Source organism: Pongo abelii, chromosome 6 (assembly GCF_028885655.2).
Source record: "Pongo abelii isolate AG06213 chromosome 6, NHGRI_mPonAbe1-v2.0_pri, whole genome shotgun sequence".
NCBI classification, from domain to species: Eukaryota; Metazoa; Chordata; class Mammalia; order Primates; family Hominidae; genus Pongo; species Pongo abelii.
In genome coordinates this window covers 134,760-141,537 of record NC_071991.2, presented here as the reverse complement: position 1 = coordinate 141,537, position 6,778 = coordinate 134,760, and the positions used below count along the sequence as shown (strand labels likewise).

Sequence of the window (6,778 nt, the reverse complement as noted above, 5' to 3'; positions counted from 1 at the left end):
TCCTCTACCCTTGGTGCCTGAGCAAAGTCCTCAACTCCCACCCTACGTCTGTGACCACACTGCCTGCCTTTTCAGCAAAAATCCTGTCTGCAGCCAGAACCCGCCTTGCCCCTGACCCTTCCTCTTAGTAATTTTCTCTCCACTCCCGACCCTACGCCTGGGCTGTCAATTCCCACTTTTTCTATCTGGAGCTGAGCCGGATCTGCCTCCCCTAACCCAACATCTCGCTTTAGCAGCTCCCCCTTGAATAAAGGCAGCCTTGCCCTCTTTAACAAGCACAGACTGGGACGGGACATCCCTCTCCATCCCAGCGCCCAAGCACCCTCAGCCACTGTCCTCAGACCTCAAGAAACCCAGCGGGTGACAGGCATGGGTGTCAGCGGGGCCGGCATTGCTGTTGGGGGCACAGGAGCTCGGGAGCACTTTGCAGGTGAGCAGGGCCTGGAGAGGGGCTTCTCTGCAGCCCACCCCTGGGGAGGACTCCGGGCCCTCGCCCTGGACCGCACAGCTCGTTTTGCTGTTGCCCCGCTGTCTCCGCGAGCTTGGGGGTTCACTTAGCACCCCCAGGCCAACACCTGGCCTCTCCTTCCCGGCCCGCCTCCCCGCCGGTGTCTGGACTGCGGTTCACCGAGTGCGCACGTGGGCCTCGGCGGCTGCCCTGTGGAGCCCGAGGTCCCAGGGAGGAGCAAGGGGACCAAGTGCGCACTCGCCCAGCTTCCTCTGCCCCGCAGCGTCCACGCCCCTCCTCCCCTCCACGGCCACCAGGGCCCGCGTCCCCATCTGCAAGGGGACAGGGTGCCCACGCCTTCTGAGGCACGCGCTCTCCAGGCCGCTCTCCGGGCGTCACCCCGCGCTGCTCCCCTCGCCCCCGCACAGCCCGAGTCCAGCCTGGTCGCTGCCATCAGGACAGTCAGGACCGACCGCCACCATCAGTGGGGACCGGCCAGGGCGGTCAGGCCCGGTCCGGGGCCCCAGGTCCCGCGTCCCCGCCGAGGCCAGGCAGGGAGGCCTGGCTGCCCCGGGCTTTAGAACCAAAATAAGCCCCGCAATGATCGGCGGCGCCCACGCGCCAGGAGGAAACCTAAAGGACGAACGTTCCCGAGTACATATAAGGGCGGTTAGTATTTATTTCACAACTTATTTTTTTTCTACTTCCTTGTTAAAGAGGAAAACCTTACGCTAAAAAGAAAACGACTAGGAGCCCTTGTGCCTGCGTGGGTGGCGCTCGCGCCTTTCAACCTGAAGCCACGGGGGATCAGCCCCGCACCCGCGCAGGGCGCTCCTGCGCATGCGTAAACAGAGGGGGTCGGGCGCGGCCCAAGACGACGCCAAGAGAGCGGACGGGCGGGGGAGGAGGTGGCCTCTGCGCAGGCGCAGAGAGGAGAGGGGCGGGCGAGCGACTCCTGCGCAAGCGCAGAGTGAAGGGCCAGGAACAGTGGAGGGTGTGAGGAAGACAATGGGGGAGGACCCCGAGGCGGCCTCTGTGAGCCGACAGGAACACGTGGTCAGAGAGACTCGTAAGTGCACGGAGCAGAGGAGGTGACTAAGGCGTTGCGCAGGCGTCCTGTAGAGGCTGGTTATCATGGGCGCAAGCGCGGTGTGGAGGAAGCCCCGGCGCCGGCGCAATGTGGAGGCGTCCGGACTCGGCGCCGGCGCGGTGTGGAGGCGGCTCCGGCGCAGGCGCAGACGCAGGCCGGGCAATGGCCGCCCGGGTCTCTCGGGCAGGCCTGTCTTCCTCCCTCCCGTCTCCCGGACTTGGCCTGCGGGTCTCTTTCTGACAGGTGCCCCCGCGTCTCCTGCGGGCCTGACCGTGTTCTCCCGCCTAGCCAGGCTCTTCTGCGCTCCTTTTTTGTTGAGATTTTCCATCCCCTGCACAGGAAGTGTCCTTTAATTACTCCAGTGTTTTTTTAGTTACTTTTTAAGAAACATTTTGTACTTTTCGATACAGAACAGTGTCAAAAAAAAAAAGTTTAACCTTCTTCAGGTTATATTTTAGTGAATGATATTAATATATGTTCCAAAGTTGTATGGGCTTTCTAAAATTCTAATTTTTCTGAGTATATGCTACTGATCATAATTATGGTTATTATGTTGTTATTGTGAACCATGGAAATAACCAGATTTCCTTGTCAATTGTGTCTTTTTGAGTATTTAAAGTCATTTCCGCAGTTAATTGCTTCATGCTGATGTAGTTTCTGAAAACTTCACAAGCACACAAAAGTCCTAGAACATGGTGTCTTTTAGGAGGTTCGTGAAAGGATGGGGAGGACCCTGAAAAGCACTGTGGAATACAGATTTCTAGTAACTTCAAAATCACATCATTTGGACTGGGTAAGAATTGCTGAAACTTTAATGAAAAGGCTGACTGGCTTATAAAACTGCTAACCCAAATAGAATAAAAATTAATTGAATACCGAGGAAATACTTCACCAGGTTTGCATGCTTAATCAGCCTATACTGAAATTGTTTAGATATACAATTTGAATGAACTCCATGGTCTAAGTCAAATTACCTGTGGTAACCCATCAGTTATCCATGCTATGTGCCCAATTTGGAGAAACAACTGGCACCCAAGAGGACATAAGTCCAATGTTAAGCATGGACTCATGGAGAACCAAGATGGCCGCCTTGTCCTTCGTGACAAGTTTTGTTATTAAAAAAGCTTTTGTTATTAAAAGTTATGCTTTCCATGACTCATCCTGGAACAGATAAAATGACCCAAATTAAATATGTTGGTGTGGTGACTTACAAATTGTTAAAATAGTTTATAGACAATGTTTAGTTTGTCAAACCCATACTTCTGGGAAGACAAAGTTTCATGTACATTTGGCTACCTGATGAGCCATTTAAACATTTATAAAGGAATTTCATTCAGTTGTCATTTTCAATGTATGTGTTCTGGTTGTATAAAAGCTTTCTCATGCAGGAGGGCTGATGTTATAACAGTAGATTACTATGCTTCATTGTATTTTCACCAGGTAAAGAGCTTTTTATGGTTCACTGAGGACAATCAACCCCTTCACGATCTAGAACCCAAAGATGCGATCTTCTGAGAATATCAGAGAAAAACTGCCCTTGGCATCCTCACTGCAACAAAACATCAGGATCTTGAACCTTGGGGTCATAATCTCACAACTGAGCAGGGTCACTCCACACTCTTGGAACTGTACAGCCATTGAAACCCTTAAGGTAAAGCTAACCAGGGAAGTTTCTCCCCAGAAGAAGATGGCATCGTTGATGTGAGCAGCTCTTTCTGAAGATCATGGATCAACACTTCTTACTATCATGAGACTCTTATCTTTGAATATTTTTCCCTTGCTTATGCCTCTATGAACAGTAGAAGTGAGAAGGGGGTCTGTTTTTGTGCACTTATGGGGTATACTTTTATTTGTGAAGGGTTTTGCAGCCAGCTTTATACATGGATAATCTTATAACTTGATAGATAAAAGATGAAGGCCCAATGTATCATAGGTGAGAAACTTAAATGGTACATATGGTGCCTCATAATCATTCAGAAACAGAACATTGGTTCACTCCTCTTAACCCACAGCATGGGTTAAAGAGAACATTGCCAGGAGGCCTTCCCTATTCTAGAAGGGCATCATTTGTTAGGTCCTTTTTCCATGGTTTGGAATAAAAAAGGCAATGACTAGAAACGTATCCCTCATGGTAGACTCTATAGCAGATTCTACTGTAAAGGCTACACAACAGATGTTAAATTCTCTTGTGAAAGTTATGCTAAAAAATAGAATTGGCTAAGCAGAAAAGTATCAGTGCAGCTGCCGGCACTTAGGGCCTATGGAGAAAACCTCAGGTATTATAGAGATTCTGTTGTAGGGAATTAACAAAAAGACCACTGAGTTAAGTCAAAGAATGAGCTTTATCTAGCTCATTCTTTGATCTATTTGAGTTTAGGTGGTTTGGTTTATGTGGACCCTGGGTAAGGAGCATACTCCAGATTCTTGGTGTTACCCTCTCAGTAGTCATAAGAATAGTGTCCTCTCAAAGGTTTTAAATGTTTGCATGAAGCCATCTTTAGAACGTCAGATGGTCTCTCTTCAATTGGAATGACAAGAGCTGAAAGAAATGTGTGACCATGAGGACACCGTAACCTACGAGTGACGTGCTGAGACCAGAAACCCAAAATGATAGTAATGGAGAGTGGCGCTGACACCCTAAGTTTTGATCACAGTGTTGCCTAAGTGAGAACCTGACCAAAAAGGGGGGATTTTTTAAACAAAATAATGGGAGGCCATTGTTTTGGACTGAGCACTAGGTCCCAACAGACCAAACCGAACCAAAATGGTGTCATTTGTGCTAAATGTGACATAATCGAATTAAGACTTTAAGGAAACAATGGGTCCTAGAATAGACCAGGTTTTGTTTTTCTCTTGCAAACAGGACTTTCCAGCATAAGGTGGTACCCTCAACTCAGTCCTTGTTCCTACCTTTGCAAAACTCACTGTTCTGCTTCCTAGTGGGTTTCAAGACCAATGGTGATAGTGACCTCAATAACAAGTTTTGGTCAATCTCTCAAAACTGAGAAAATGACCAAAAAGGGGGAATTGTTAAAGCGAACTAAATATGGCCTGAGAAGGACTCCGTACTTCTGTATTGGAGTCCTTGTGGACAAACTGAGCCTAACTTAATAGGTAGACAAGATTGAAAACCTAAATTAGGAGTATGCACCTGTCACAATTGCTGAGTCTCGGCCAGTCCCAGCAGCCGTACGTCAATCACTCATACACTGCTGAATGTTCAAACTGTGTGTAAATAAGGCAAATGCCAACCTGTAACTGATCCAGGTGTTTCTCTACCTCACTTCCCTTTTTTTGTCTACAAATCTTCCACCACGTGGTTGCACTGGAGTCTCTCTGAATCTGCTGTAATTCTGGGGGCTGCCCGGTGTGCAAATCATTCATTGCTCAATTAAACTCCTTTAAATTTAATTCAGCTGAAGTTTTCTTTTAACAAGAGTAAGATAAGAACTTGTGTTCTTATCGTCCAGAATGGACAAATCAGTAGCGTTCCTTGTCGTTCTTTTGTGGCTGGTTTCACGTAAATATTTTGTGTGTATGATAATAGAATTTGATTTTAATGAATATACTTTAAAAGCAACTTTTTTTAAATTCTTCCTCACCATCGAAGATGGAGAAAAGTAAGAAGGGCTGTCTTCTGGTTCCGTTCCTTTTCTGGATAGTAAGGATGTTTATCTTACTCTGTCTTCATTGTCCTCAAACCTCAAGTAGTCACTAATACCCTAGCTGTGACAGCTTTTATCGTAGTGTTAAATGGCAGATTTATTTACTTGGCAAACGTTGTCAAGTCTCAGAAAAATTACCCCATGGTCTTGCCTTCTTCCCTCGTGAATTGCCTTCCACTGATGGAGAGGATTTGATCTGTTCCCTGCTCATCAATTTTTCTAGCTTCTTTGGGATGTCCGCTCTGCATATCTACTAGGGAATTAAGAAATAATGGCTTCAGCAAGAAACAAGGCAGGAAAGTGCAGTGACATGAGGACCATACAGGGAAGGAGCTGTCCCCAAAGGTGAGAATGGCGCTGGACAAGGGTTCTCGCTGTGACTTCGCTCAGACCAGACCACCTTGACCTTTTCATCACTGTGCCTCAGCGAAGTCAGTCATTGATTCTCTGATCCGTTACTGAGATCGTCATGAAATCTCCCTCGTATGAGAGTTGCAGAACTCTGCAGTGTCAATCGTAGTGTTTGGGAGAGAGGACTTTCTACCTCCATCCTTTTTCTGAACCTAAATGGAATGAAAATTAGAACTGTTGCTTATTCTTTAAGGTAAATTCAAATTCCCTTATCCAAACCAGTGTTACAAAAGGACTCCAGTTTGCCCCCCAAATTGGTCTATTAGGAAAGTAATGATGAATTTTCATCCAAATCCCACAATATGAGCTTTTCTAAAATAACTCTGGAAACAAATATGACAATATTCCAAAATTCCTGCCCTCAGACTTTATTTTGTATTAGAGTTATTTGTGTATCCATTTTGTATCCCCTGAAGCATGATGAGCCACTTGAGGCCAGGTACAGCCATGGCGTGTATGCCAGAACACCTGCGAGAATGTCTCACAGACAGTCCGTCTCTCCTGAATGTGAAGGGATGGGCACCAGCCGGAGCCACCATCCATGTGACTGGCCCGTGACCGCCTCCAGCTCACACGGAACCTCTGCACACAACGGAAAAAGGTCTCCCCTGGGTGAATGGGGTGGGAAAAGTGTGCCCCTCCAGGCGGCTGGTGAGCAGAGTGCTCCCCTTGGCAGGGTGTGACTTGTACAGCTCTGCCGGGGGCCCTGTGACAAGACGGGCTTTGACCCTGCCCTTTTACAGCTCATATATATGAGGGGCAGCCCAATAAATAAATAAGCAAATCCATGCTGTCATTTCAGGTATTAGCTAGAGCTTTGGAGGAAAAGCAGGCTAAGGGGAGGGAATGACGGGCAGGAGCAATGCAGGCAGCAGGCCAGGGAGGGGCCGAGTCGGGGCTTGGGTAACAGGCAGTGCCATGTATAAAACATTAAAAAGTGTGAAAACCAGTTTTACATACCGAGTAATTAATATTTCCATTTTTCCCCCATTTTGGTTTTAGTTCATTCTAGGTTTCTTTTGATTTTCTGTGTTTCTTCAACACTATAATTTTGTGCTGGGTCAGGCCAGCCCAGGGTGAGTCCCACTAAGCGGTTGCTTTGGGTGAAGATTGAAGCCTGCCCTCCACAGGCTGCAGCGCCTGTCTCTGTGTGTGGCCTGGTCA

At 47.7% G+C, this 6,778-nt stretch overlaps 1 long non-coding RNA gene across 3 annotated transcripts; it reads left to right on the top strand.

Moving 5' to 3' along the window:
- Nucleotides 1-794: 794 nt before the first annotated feature.
- LOC112131308 (uncharacterized) lies at nucleotides 795-6,573 on the top strand. Of its 3 annotated transcripts, none has more exons than XR_010140799.1 (3): nucleotides 795-2,331; nucleotides 2,979-5,199; nucleotides 5,427-6,573. It is a non-coding gene; the product is annotated as an uncharacterized LOC112131308 (long non-coding RNA). The 3 variants fall into 3 exon arrangements; XR_010140800.1 differs by lacking the exon at nucleotides 5,427-6,573 and having other exon boundaries at nucleotides 1,365-1,517; nucleotides 2,245-2,331; nucleotides 2,979-4,949; XR_008518457.2 differs by having other exon boundaries at nucleotides 1,374-1,517; nucleotides 2,245-5,199.
- The last annotated feature ends 205 nt before the right edge of the window (nucleotides 6,574-6,778 follow it).